Raw genomic sequence first — 13,954 nt, forward strand, 5'->3', positions numbered from 1 at the left:
GGGACCCCTCTGGTGTCCCACAGTGTGTGCAATACCTGCTCTTCCCTGCCTAAGCCACACCCATTTCAGGAACAGGCAGCCCCTCCCCAGACTTGGAGCTCCTGGACATTCCAGAGTCAAGGTCAAAGTGTAGCCAGTGACCCCTCACCCCGTCTTTTTCCTTGTCCTACAAGGGACATATGAGCGCAGAGGGATGGTGTGAGGGTTGGCTTCTTTCCCCTGCTGGGCCGAGCTGTGCAGGACCAGGACCGTGAAGGTGGGAAGGAAAACCAGCCCCAGGCTGCTGAAGGAGATGGCTCCTCTCCACTCAGTTCCTTAATCCTGGGGGAGGGGCAGTGAGGGCCCCAGAGCCTTAAGTGCACTCAAGTCTGAGCCTGCAGATGTTTTCCAGCTGTTTTTCATTGTCCACAGCGGCCTGAAGAGGAAATGGGCCTCGTCAGCCACGCCAGGGGAGGGCCGCATACTGCTTCAAAGACAGGCTGGACTTCTTTGAGGACATAAGGACACAGCTCCTGAGGGAGGGCGCAGGAAACACTGTGGTTGACATCAGACCTCGTGGCCTGACAGGTAATCCAAGTGCTATCTGCTATCTTCGGACTCCATTGCCCTTCCAGTCACACTGCCACATGCCCTGCAGTCCCAACCCCCACAGCAAAGGTTTTACACCTTGAGGGTGGCAGTGCAGAATGTGTAGGTTCAGTCAGTTTAGGCAGATCTGGGTGGTGCCAGCCAGCAGGAGGAGAAATGGTTTGCAGCTGCAGAGGGCTATTCCAGGCCTAGGGGACTTGAATTTCCTGCTACAGACCTAGTGACTCCCATGGGTCAGCACACAGCTGAGAGCTCTCAAGTGCCCATGGATGATCCCACAGCTTTTCAGGATGAGTAAGAACACAGACGCAGCCTGCAGAAACCATACGGAGGTTAGCTGGGGCCACTGAGCCTATTTCCGGGGAATAGTCTCTTCCCCCGAAAACGAACCAACACTTAAACTTCCACTTAGATGAATTTAACTCCAAACAGACCCTATCATTAATGTAAAACTCAAACCCATGCGCTGTAAGGAAATAAACACTGGGCAAAACAAAGTCCCTGGGATAGGACAAGGTAAAGAGCCCTAGCCCTAGCACCAAGGCATACTCAACTGCTTCTCTCATCCCTTCTGTGTGGGCTCTACCCTTCAGGAGAGCCACCCTGAGGGTGAAGTCCTCACCTGCTCAACCCTTTTCCCCAGGACACGGAACAGGGCCGGAATGCAGCATCCTCACCTCACAGGCTGGTGAACACATACCCGGGGCTGAATGCCACTCAGATGATACTGTGGGGTTTGGGCATTAGAAGAACGGACTAGACCATTGTCTAAGTGAAGGTGGGGTGGTGTCTGCTGCCTGGGGGCCTTGAGGAGAGACCGACGACGAGGCTGGCAGGCTTTGCTTTGCAATGGGCAAAGGCCTCCCTGGCCTTCCCGGACTCAGCTTCTGCAACCTCCTTTGCAGCCATTCTCCTGGCAGTGTTGCAGTGGCTCCGGCTGGAACAGCGGAGCAGGGAGCACTAGCATTTCCTGAAAATAATATTTCATGACCTTTGGCGGAAATGTGACTTAGGGGATTTTGCTGTGGATGCTGGGAAATGGATAAGATTCTGTGGAAGTCTCCACTCCACATGGGTTTCTCCCAGGCTCAAGAAGGATGAATGCAAGAAAGTGTCTCGGAGGAGGAGGAGGAGGGGCACACAAAACAACACTCTTCTGGAGGGACAACAGGGAAGAAGAGGGAGGAGGGGAGGGGAAGGAAAGGGGAGGTTGGAAAGGGAGGAGGAGAGGAAGGGATGGAAGGTGAGGGGAGAAAGGAGGAAGGAAGGGCAGAGGGTGAGGATACAAGGAGAGGGAGGAGGGGGTGGGGAAGGGAAAAGAGGGAGAGGGGAGAGTAGGGAAATGGAGAGGAGGGGAGAGAGAGAAAGGGAGGAAGGCAAGGAAGAGGATGCAAGGGAAGGAGAAAGGAGAGAGGGGGAAGGTAGGGCAGTGGATGGAGAGGAGGAGGGAAGGAGAGGAGGAGAGGAGGAGGGGGGAAGGGGAGGAGGATGGGGAAGGGAAGGTGCTTTGGGAAGGCAGGACAGGTCTCCTGCCCTGTTCTTCCCCAGCCACAGGGTCCTGCAGATCAGCCTTGCTTTCAGTCTGTGCTGGAGGGAAGGAAAACAACAGGGAACTGTTGAATAAATAAAGCTCCCCGCTCAATGGCGGCCACAGGGATCATATTTTCCCTAATCTGCCATCTTGACATGCCGAGGGGCGCTTGTTTTCACATTTTTTTAAAACTTATTTTTTTGAGAATGTCATATGTGTATGCAAAGAGTTTTGATCAAATCCACACCATTTCCGCCTCCACCTCTCCAACTCCTCTTCTTCCACTTCTCCCTCTTCATTTCTTGTGCTCTTTCTTTTAACCCGGGGAGCCCATCAGGTGCTGCGTGTGTGTGTGTGTGTGTGTGTGTGTGTGTGTGTGTATGGTTGAGTATGTATGTGTGTGGCTTTGTTTGTGTGTAAGGGTGGATAGATATGTAATTGGATATGTGCGTGTGTGAATGTGTGTATGTATGTGGGTATATGTGTGTATGTATGACTGGGTGTACATGTATGGATGGATGGATGTGTGTGTATGTGAGTATGTGCATATGCGTGTGGGTGTAAGGGTTGGTGTGTATGTGGATATTGTGTGTATGTGGATATGTGTTTGTGGGTATGTGTGTGCATGTACGTATGTGTGGGGTGGATATGTGTATGTGAATGTGTGTGTGTGTCTGTATGTGGGTCTGTGGGGGTGGATATGTTTGCATATATGTATATTGGTATATGTGTGCATGTTTGTATGCTTGTGTGTGCATGTGTATATATGTGTGTGTATGTGGGTCTGTGTGTGTGAGTTTGTGTGTGCATGTATGTATGTGTGGGTAGGTATGTGTGTGCATGTGTATGTGTGTATATGTTTATGACTGAGTGGTTGGGTGGATGATTGGATGTGTGGTTGTGTGTGGGCACCCTCCAGAGGGAGAACCTTCCAGAGGCTGCATCCCTTAAGAGGACTTTCCCTCCCGTCATAGACATCAACTCCTCAGCTAGGAGTGGACGGTCCCTGGGCTCTCTCCTAGCCTCCTGAGAATCTGCTCAGGTCAAGAACCCCCTAGGAACAGGAAGCAACACTTGCGCCCAGAAGTGTGTAATTTCAGATGCCTGGCTCCTTATCCTGCACGGCCCAGTTGCTACAGCACTGTGCATACCCTTTGCTGAATTCTGGCCTGCAATCCACCAACGCTTGCTTGCTTGTGCTCAAGCTTGAGTTCTCTATTCCTAGGCAGTTTATGGCTCCATGCCTGGGGGACGATACCACCCACATTGTGCTGAGTCCTCCCACATCAATTAACACAATTAATCCAACCTTCCCCCAGACATGCCCACAGGCCAAGCCAATGCAGGCAGTCTGTCATTGAGACCTTCCCAGGGGATCATAGATTGTGTCAAGCTGACAATCAAAGCTCAAGACCATAGCCACTGTGACCAGAATGTGGTGTCTCTCAATTTCGCATGTTAAAACCCTAGCCCCAAGTCTAGAGTTAGAATAGACTGGAGTTTAGGGGTGTAGATGAGGTCATAAGCATGGGGTCCTCATTAGCGCCCGCACAGTTCCCAAGGAGTTCAGTTCCCCTCTCCACCACACACGAGGAGAGGGTGAGGAGGGGCCATGTGTCTATGAACCAGGAGGCAGCCCTCAGCTGAGACCAAAGCTTCTGGTGACAAGACCGCGGACTTCTCTCTCATTGACAGCCCACCTAGCATGTAGTGATTTGTGGGGCAGCTTATGTGAGCTATGGTAAGCGCCCTGGCTGTGTCCCTGTCTGATCCACCTCCGTCACCTCTTGACGCCTCTGGCAACAACTTTGCATCAATGTTGAACTTGCTTTTACGGCAGCTGAATTCTGCACTGTTAGCTCAAGATGAGGGTTCATGAGCTCTTGTTAAATCTCTTTTGGACACCCATCATTAAGGAACTATTTGACTTGGAAAGCTTGGCAGAAGCCAAAAAAGAAAAGAGAAAAAGACTGAAATCTTTGGGGGCTCATGAAATTGGCCTGGCTTAGCTGTCTTGAGAGACATGCATAATACTTTTTTTTTTAGGTTAGAGTCCATGACTCCTGGGGCACTGTGTTCCTTCACTTTGGTTTTCCCTCATAGTCAAGGGAGCTTGGAAGCTTGACAGGACAATTGGTCTTAGACATAATCTTGTGTACCCTGTACGGCTTGCAAACATCGTTGTATTCTGGCAACTACCATTGTACTGACCCTGGAAATGGCCACTGTATTCTGTTTCCGAGAAGGGTTTAAAAGTCCGATTGCTCTCAATACAATTGCCACAGCCTCAGTCTTGCTGTGGCCCCTTCAGCATGAGCCTGGTTTAATTTCTCATGGGCCCTATCAGGTAACCCCGGCTCAGTGAATGCTACAAGATCCCAAACCAAACAAACATGCAATTTTGTGTCTCACAAACCTTTGACTGACAAGAATGAAGCTGAGAGCCCCCTTATGGGTTCAGACAGCCATTCTATTAGCAAGAGTGCATGACAACTTAATTTTTAAAAAAAGATTAATTTTTAATTATGTGTCTCTGTGTGTATGTCTATGCTGGGGACAACTGTCAGCGCAGATGTTGGAGGAGACCAGAGAGGGTGTCAGATTTTGTGGAGCTGTAGTTATAGGTGGTTTGAGATGCCTAGTGTGGATGGTGGGACTTGAACTTGGGTCCTCTCCAAGAGCAACACGTGCTCTCAATTGCTGAACTACCTCTATCTCCCCTTCACCTTGAATTTTAAAAAAATGTAAATGATTTCTTTTTGTGATAGCAATCAAGCAAATGTCTGGATGTTTCATATTCTAACCTGATGAGCTAAGGTTTCCTTAGAGTTTTGAAATCCATTTTAATTAGGATAATTTGACAAGTCAAAAATTCGACACTCTTCCTTTTCTTTATCTTTTCCTCCTGGCATTAGGGACTGAGCCCAGAGCTGTACTCCATCACGTGATATACCACCGAGCCTGTTCTTGGTCCCATCATTCTTCCTTACACAGACATCTGAGTGTTGCAAGGAGGGCTTGTTTGTCCCTGCTGCCCAGAACCAAAATAATCACACAGAAACCATATTATTTAAATCACTGCTTGGCCCATTAGCTCTAACTTCTTATTGGCTAACACTTACATCTTAATTTAACCCATCTCCATTAATCTGTGCATCACCGTGAGGTCGTGGCCTACCAGCAAAGTTTGAGCATGTCTGTCTCCGGCAGCAGCTCCACAGCTTCTCTCTGACCCTGCCTTCCTTCTCCCAGCATTCAGTTTAGTTTTCCCCACCTACCTCTGTTCCCCTATAGCTCTGCTATAGGCCCCAAACAGTTTCAATGGTATTCACAGTATACAAAGGGGAAATCCCACATCATCTGAGCACTGTGTGTCTTGCCCCAGCACAGGAAAAGGTGCCATGGCTAGACTCTGGGCCTTGAAGAACTGTCCTCTGGGCAAGGAGACAGCTGGCCCAGGGGACACAAGCTATACAAAGAAGAGCATTTCTGTTGTGGGAGGAACTCTGAGGTGCTGTGATGTCACTGTAGGGTGGGGAAGCCTTCCTTGGGGATTCCTCAGGGGGAGCTATCTGAGCAGCAATTGGGGAGGATTGGAGCCAGGATAAGGGGCTGCAGGCAGAAGAGTGGTCGGGTCTGGAGGTTGTCCACACACACTGCCTGCTCTGGTGAGGGTCAGTTGTTAAAGAAATACCTCCTTGAGATGTTCAGTTGGCTTCTCGAAGGTCACACTTCTTGAGGACTGTTTCCAGCTCAGAGTGAGTGAGTGAGTGAGTGTGTTTGTTTCTTCCTGTCCCCAGCCGGTTCCTGTGAACCTTGGGCTCCTCTCACATAAAGCTGGCTTGAGAACTTCCCTTCTTGGAAGTGGGCTAGAGTTCTCCCTCCCCCACCCAGTGCTCCCCCAACTTCTGCCCCCCCTTCTTCCCTTCCCCCGCTGCCCACTTCTGCCTGGCCAGGTATCACAATCAGCACTGTAGCATGCTCTCTTTGACTCCTACCCGTGTCCCCTCTGTCCTCCCTGGCTCCCCTCACCCCAATGTGGTGCTTGCTCAACTCATTTCCTTTGGCCTCAGTTTTTACAGGAGCAGAACTAAGGAGCCTATTGCAGTTAACTGCATATTTAGCAAGTGTCCTATGGCCATACATCCCAGTAGTTCTCAGTCAGGGGACAGCTGATCTCTGTCCAAACCCCAGAGCTTCCTGAGGGGCGGCTGGTAAACTCTGTGTCCACTCTGAGCCTTACTGTTATGTTGGCACCTACGCTGATGTCTTTCTGCTTTTCTGCTCTAGTTTCCCTCCCCTCCCCTCTTCTTCCCTCCCCTCTTTCCTTCCCTTCCTTTCCCTTCCATATCCTCCCCTTGCTCGTTTCCTTTCCTTCTTCCTCTGCCCTCCCCTTCCCTTCTTTCCCCTCCCCTCCCATCTCTTTGACTCTTCCCTTTTCCTCCCTCCTTCTCCCCTTCCTTGTCCCTTTCAAGCCGCTCTAGGACTTCACTCCACGTGGGTCACCTGCTCACACTGTGGCTGCCCTGAGTAGGCGAGTTCTTGTTCTTGGGAGGAATGTGGGCTCCCTGCACGGCCCTGAATACCTTTGTTCCACTTAGCTGCCTTGCAACATTGCAGCAATTACACTGGAAGAAACATCTGTGGATACTTTAACTGTGAAATCAAGACTGGGTGTTGCTCAATATGTAGACAAAATATAGTGTTTCCCCCTACAAAGAATGGGTCCCATATGGTGGTGGGTCCGTGGGGCTTACTAAAGACTGCTGAGAGCAGGCACTGGGGTGGGTGCTGGGGTGGGTGCTGGAGCCCAACCAGTATCTGCCTGCCTGTCTTTTTCCTCTCCTAGGCTACTCCACAGAGACACCATATTCCATCTGCCTGCAGGCCCTTCTTTAAGTATGGGTGGCGTTCATCCAGGGCCTTTTGGGGAGTCAGGTGAGGTCTTTTTTTTTTTTTCTTTTTTTTTTCTTTTTTTTTTTCAGGTGAGGTTTTATTCAGCAAGAAGCCTGTGCTCAGGGAGCTTCGGGTCATCAGTGGGTGGGGGGTGGGGCATCAGGTGCCACAGTCCCCACAGAAGCTGGAATCCAAATCCAGAGTGAACGGCGCCTATTTCTTGCCTGCTAGATTGGCGTTGCCCAGGTTCAAATGCTTCTCTTCTTCTGCCGCGGCTCTTTGGCATGCCATCCTGTCAGGTGTCATTGTTTGCCTAATGCTGGCTTTCAGGACTGGCAAGTGACTGACCCAAGGGTCTCTCTTCACATCAGTTGTGGGAATGTTCAAGCTTCTGTGCTATAACCTGGGCATCTGCCCAGAGCAGGGGGTCTGTGCTTCCCCAGAGCTGTAAAATCCGCTCTGGCTGGGTGTGAGTGGCTGCTCGGGCGTGCCACTATAGACCCTGTTACTCTGAGAGAAAAGGCCAGCTCCACTCGAAGGTGCTCCTGCTGGCCTGTGAAGACGGCTGAAAGCAGGAAAATGAGGGACTCCATAGGGAACATTCTAGAAAATTGTTTATGGATCTGAAAATTGCTTTCAGTTTGAATGTGCACATTATTCTTGGAGGGCCCCACTCCCATGCCCACTTGTGCCCCTGGAGACTCAGGGTTGTTGCAAGTTAGGTAATTAATTATTCATAAGTTTGGGGATACAGACAAGCGTGTCACTTTGCAAGGCTTTGACTGTCACGTTGCAAGGCTTTGACTGCAGAGATCTTTCAGATTAATTACTTTTTTTGGTAATTAACAGAATCAACCACTTTCCTGACTTTTAATAATAATTAAGCAACCTTGAGGCCTTCACAGCGTGATGGCCACAGACGAAAACCACGTTCAGAGCTTCACTCTCAGGAGGGGACGTGAGGAGGCTCAGCAGAGGCCAGTGGCTGTTGTTTTCGAGATCTCCTCACCTCCCTATGCCCCATGGTGTCTTCTTCTAGCCCAGATTGACTCTGTAGTCCACGTTGGCCTTGAACTCGGGGAGATCTTTTCATTTCGTTTTCCCTAGCTCTGGGTTTACAAGTGAGAGCCACCACACCTGGCTTCTAGGTCTTCACGTCTGCTTTTCGAATCAGGGTCTTCCTAAAGACCAGGCTGGCCTTGAACTCACAGACATCTGCTTGCTCCTGCCTCCTGAGTGCTGGTATTAATTGTGCACCACAATGCCTGGCAAATGTGTGATCTAAAAATGAATTCTAGGGGTCTGAACGCAAGTCTTTGTGTTTGTGCAGTGAGTACATTACCTACAAAGTCACCTCTTAGTTCAAATCTTTTGCTCATTAACTTTAATTAAGAGTCCTTCAATTCCAGAAGGTTTTCTGTTAGTTCTTTCAGAATTTCCCCTTCCCCATCTTGAGGTTTTAATGCCTCTCTATTTGGCTTTCCACTACATATATTCTTTTTATTTTTGCTCTGCTTTCTTGGAGAGTTTCTTAGCTATGTTTACCTTTACTATTGGCTTTAACTCAAGTTTTTCCCACTTCACCATTTATTGATTGACTTGGCCTTTGGCTTTAATGTTAGGATTTGTTTAAAATTAGGGTCGATGGGCTGATCAGATGGCTCATCAGGTGAAGGGGCTGCTGTGCAAGCCTGGTGACCCGGGTTCGGTCCTTGGTACCCACATAAACATAAAAAGAGAGAATCAACTTCACAAAGCTGTCCTCTGACCTCCACGTAGGTGCTGTCACATCACACAGGCGAGCTCGTGAACACACACACACACACACACACACACACACACACCAATAAATAAAATAAAGCACCACCATCATCAACAAAAAAAGCTCTGGGCTTTGGGGTGGGTGGAGTCTGGTCCCAAAACAGGGATGGCTTGGGCTGTCCTGCAGTGACCTGGAGGCCAGCTGGTGTGCTCCCTAGGGACCAGTAGCAGGTGGTTTCTGAGGCTGTTTCACTTGGGACTAGCTGATTTTTTTTTTTTAGAAAATGGCCTTCTACCTGCCTCTGTGGCTGAGGTATTGTTTGCTGGTATCCTGGGCTACAGGACACAACTGGTGTTCTGTGTCCAGGGTCCACGGCTTCCTTCCTCTCTGGTTTTCATTTCTTCTGAAGTGCTCTCCACTGTGCCTCTGTACCTTTGCCTGTGCCCAGGGAATAAACTACTCATCTCTGGGTAGCAGGGTGTGGAGCCTGACTGAGGCTCTTTGTGGACCATTAAACTACTCCCTGGTTCCGGGAATGCTGATTTTGTTGCCTGGGTGGAGGACGCCTTTCTCCATGGCATCCGTGGCTTCCGTGAGCCTTCCTGGATACCGTGGCAGCCAGGCAGCTACTCACACACACCCTTCCCTTAGCACTGTATACCCTCTACCTTTTCTATGCCTCTCTCACCTCCTGCTTCCAAGTTGTGACTTTCGGCTATAGTTAGGTCCAGGTTTTGCTGAACATGATGCTTAGTCTTTTTATTTTCCTGGTGTCTTCGATAAAGGGTGGTGTTTTTTTTTTTTTTGAGGTAATAGAAATGGAATAATTTTCTTTATTCCTGCAGGTTCTTAAATCTGAAGCTGCTCTCTATATTTTCTTTTGAATTTAAAACACAAAAATGTCCTGTAACAGGACATTTGTTCCCCCTGGAACCCTGTTCCTACTTGGAAGAGGCTTATTGGACTGAATTCAGTATGACCCCAAAGTCCAAACCCAACAGGGCTTTTCTTTTCACACCTCAAACATGCCATGTCCTGTGACGTTGGGACCGAGACTCCTCAGAGAAGACGGAGAAGCTGGTGTGAGCTCAGAGGAGCCAGAGGCTTCAGTCAGCTCATGTTCCACTGTGTGGTTGGTGACAGCGTGTAGGTCTGGCAGCCTGTGTGTCAGAAATGATCAATGACCCAGCTCACCTAGGGAATCAGGAGTGACAGTCAGGTTTCTGGCTCCTCATAAAGTAAAAAGACCTGTAGTTCTAATCCCAGCCTCTTTGTGGGGTTCACAATCACCTCGGAAGCAAACCTCTGAGCATGTACATATGTGGGAGTGTCTATACTGGGAAAGACCCACCCCAAATGTGAAGGGTGCTGATCTATGCTCTGAGGGATTGGACTGAATCCAAAGGAGGGAATAAGCTGGGACCGATATTCCTTTCCTCTGCCTCCCGACCGTGGGTGCCTCCTGCTCCTACCCGCATGCTTTCCCTGCCCTGATGGTGATGGACTGCATGACGGGGGCATGCTGGCCAAATGCACTCTTAAGCTGCTTTGGTCAGGTGTCTTATTGCAGTGACAAGAAATAGAATCAATACAGTGTTAAATACAATGTGCATCTCCGGACTACGGTGGTCTACATTACAGCAAAGTCAGGGGCCTCATCCAGTCCTTTCCACCACCAGTTGAGACCCCTTCCAAGGGTGGATCCCTCTGAGTGTCTTATAGTATAATTCAGTTCAAGTATTGTGACTGACGCCTACAGAAATGTGTTTTCCAGTGTCCAGGAGGCCAGAACTCTGAGATCAGGGACTAGAAGGGCCATGTTCCTCCTGCAGGCTCCAGGTGGTCCTTGCTGGTAGCTGCATTCCTCCAGTTTTTGACTCTGTTTGCACACAGCTTTTCCCTTTAGCTGTGTCTGTGCCCTCATCCTTTTCTTTTCGAAAGCTTGTTTTAGTTTTATGTATATGAGCGTGCGTCTGCATGTCTGTGCACCACAAGAGTGTAGCACCCGTGGAGGCCAGAAGAGGGACTCAGATCCCCTGGAGCTGGAGTTGCAGATGGTTGTGAGCCTCCAAAAGTATGCTGGGAACTGAACCCCAGTCCTCTTCAAGGTCAGTGAGTGCCCTTAATTGCTGGGGCATCTCTGCAGCTGCAACACACTTTGATTTCTTATGAGAACATTATTTATTGGCTTTAGGAGCCAGGTAACCAAAGACAATCTTGTTTCAAAATCCTTTGTTGTATCTACAGAGATTCTTCTCTTTTATTTTACTAGCAAATAAAGTCATATTCTGGGGGTCAGGGGGTTAGAGCCTGGACATATCTTTTGGGGGCTACCATGTGGCTCCCCACACTCCCTGTACTCCTGGCATATTCTTCTTTCCTACCTAAGTGTCTGCATGATGCACGCTCCGCAGCGTCTGCCATGTCTGTAGACTCTAGGACACAAAAGGAGGGAATAAGAAACTGCACGGAGGAGGGGGCATCTCATAATTTGTATTCACTTAAAGGGTAAAGGCTGGCAAGATGGCTTTACAGATGAGGGCACCTGCTACTCAAAGGTAGAGGCCGTCCCCAGTTTGTGATTCCTTCATCAACGCTTTTTCCCCTGTGCGATGACTCACAGATACAAAACACATTTAGTAGAAACTGAACCTCAGACTCTGCGGTCGACCTTTCCATGGGCTAACGACATGTGCTCTGATCTTCTGGTGTTTCTAAGCAATGGCCATGGGTGCAGATCAGTTAATTTGGGACCCTAAGGGGTATAAGCGACGTCTGCTGTGGGCTGTGTGGCTAAGGGAGCATGCTCAGCAGGTTAGGGCACTAAATGCATTTTCCACAGTTGCTATTCTTGAGTGAAGGTGTGTTAAGGGATCTGACTCTATTACGAGTTGGAGGGGGGGAATATCTATATTTGTGTTCTGTGTGGTACAGAGTGGGTACAGTGGCGCAGAAGCTTCTTCTGATGGACACACATTTACCACTGAAGTTTATGGTTTCTCCAAGTGCCCAGCTCACAGACTCTCCATTGGATCTTGACATTGGCTTTTCCCCACTTGGACTGGGATTTTCCTGAGGTTGACCAGTTATCCTTCCTGAACTCCTGCTAAAACTGACCCCTAAACCATCCCTGGAACACCCAGACCCTGGTAATAAAGCAGGCATTCATTACTCCTCTCAGGTGAACATTTTGAGATGGGACAGCCATATTCCAAAGAAGGAACCAGTATGATAACTTTAGGCAAGGTTGTGACTCAGAAAGCGCCATTGTAGAGGGTGGGTACTAATTACAGTAGTAAAAACTCACAGGACACTTAGAGGTAATGTTAAAAATAAAACAGCAAAGGAACTGGATACAGGGGAAAAAGTGGCAGAGGGAGAAGGGGCCAGGGCTGCATTTGTCCTCAGAAGTGTTAGCATATTCTGTTTGGAGCCCGTTGCCTAGCGAAATTCCATAACGGGAGCGTCATTTCTACTGGGATCCTGACTTGTCCAGAACCCTCCAGAGACCAAAGGCTTTTGCTATTTTAATATATGGGTCAATGGAAAACAGTCGGAAATCTGGTAGTTAGCTCAAGTTTCACTACCAGACTCCCTTTTGAACAGACACATTTATAATTTAGTTAATATTCTAATAAAGTGACACCAGGGGGGGGATGAAAAATGAAGTCAGGATATTTCAGGGGAAGGGAGGAGAAGCAGAGAGATCAGAAACCTGAAGCTGGGAGGGACCTGAGAGTCCTCCCCTGGCCTCCCTCTTCCTTGCTTGGAGAACAGGTGATGGGCACAGGCATGTCTTCCACTTTCCAGACTCCAGCTGTCTCCTTTCTCAGGGGAAGGTCACAGCTAGAGACCTGCAAGATGTCTTTGTTTCAAAGAACACATCCCGCGACATCTGAAAGTCATATTTTACACTAAAGGGAGAACTCTGGCTTTTTGGACAATACTGAAGTTTCAGCTGCCTGGGCTGGTACCCCTGTTAGGGTACTGGGATGGTCCATTTGGATCCTTGATGTTCCCAACTTCACCTTAGTCAGTGATGGGAGGGGCTTCTGAAAAGGAACGTGACCAGAGATGAGGAACCTCAGAGTTGTCTATCTATAGGAGACATACATAAGCATACATATGCCCACCCATGCATATCTGGGAAGTACATATGGCTGGAGGGGTGGGTTTGGATGTCATATAGACCCCATTAGGGATGAGAAGAATAAAAGCTGACCCTCTTGGCCCCCAGGTATGTCAGACGTTGACACTATGGGGAAGGGAGGAAGGACATGGCCACCTATGAACTATAGAGCCTTGTATATATGCCCCAAGTCTTCCATAGTTCCAGAAAGCTACAAGACACCTACCTCAGCCCCCGCCCCCAGTCTCAATATATACTGCTCAGAATTGGTTTCTGGGAGCTGTTGAGACAAACACACAACCCTCACCTTGTCGAGAATAAGGGTTTAGTCTAAAGCCAAATTTGAGTGAACAATGGCCTGGGGACACATATTTAGGCTACCCCAAATACCATGCTCCAAAATGGTAGAAGTTTCAGGACGTTTTTATGGCAACCTAACAAAGAAAGTCATAAACCAAGAGACTTTCAAATATATTGGTGGAAATATTAAGTGGTTGGTTGCAGCATGGTTGAGAGATATCTCAGCTTGGGGCTTCAGCTGGGGACACCCTTAGCCCTTTGGTTAGTGGAGGGCAGGATTTTGTTAAGTTAATACATTCCAAAGGTCTTTAAGTTTAGCAGGGTGTTAGGTTTGACACAGAGGTAAATGAGAGGACAAAGCAGCCTAGGGTAAATTGCAGCTAGGTTCTGGACCTGCACCATTCCAATCACTCCAGGTACTAAAGTTCTAATCAGTCACCCAGTCTTTGCAGATACAGCTTCTTTCCAGGAATTCCTGTTCATAGAATCTATATGCTGTATTTAATTAAAATTAAACCAATTAATGCATTTTGTAGACAGAGATTGCTTGTTCATTTCCTGGTCGCCCAGAACAGAATAATCACACAGAAACTATATTAATTATAACACTGTTTGGTCAAAGGTTCATGCATGTTTTTAGCTATCTATTATATCTTAAATTAACCCATTTCTATTCATCTGTGCATCACCACGAGGCTATGGCCTACTGGTAAAGTTTTGGCATGTCTTTCTCCTTCAGCAGCTGCAT

This window comes from Arvicola amphibius, chromosome 8, assembly GCF_903992535.2.
Source record: "Arvicola amphibius chromosome 8, mArvAmp1.2, whole genome shotgun sequence".
Lineage (NCBI taxonomy): Eukaryota > Metazoa > Chordata > Mammalia > Rodentia > Cricetidae > Arvicola > Arvicola amphibius.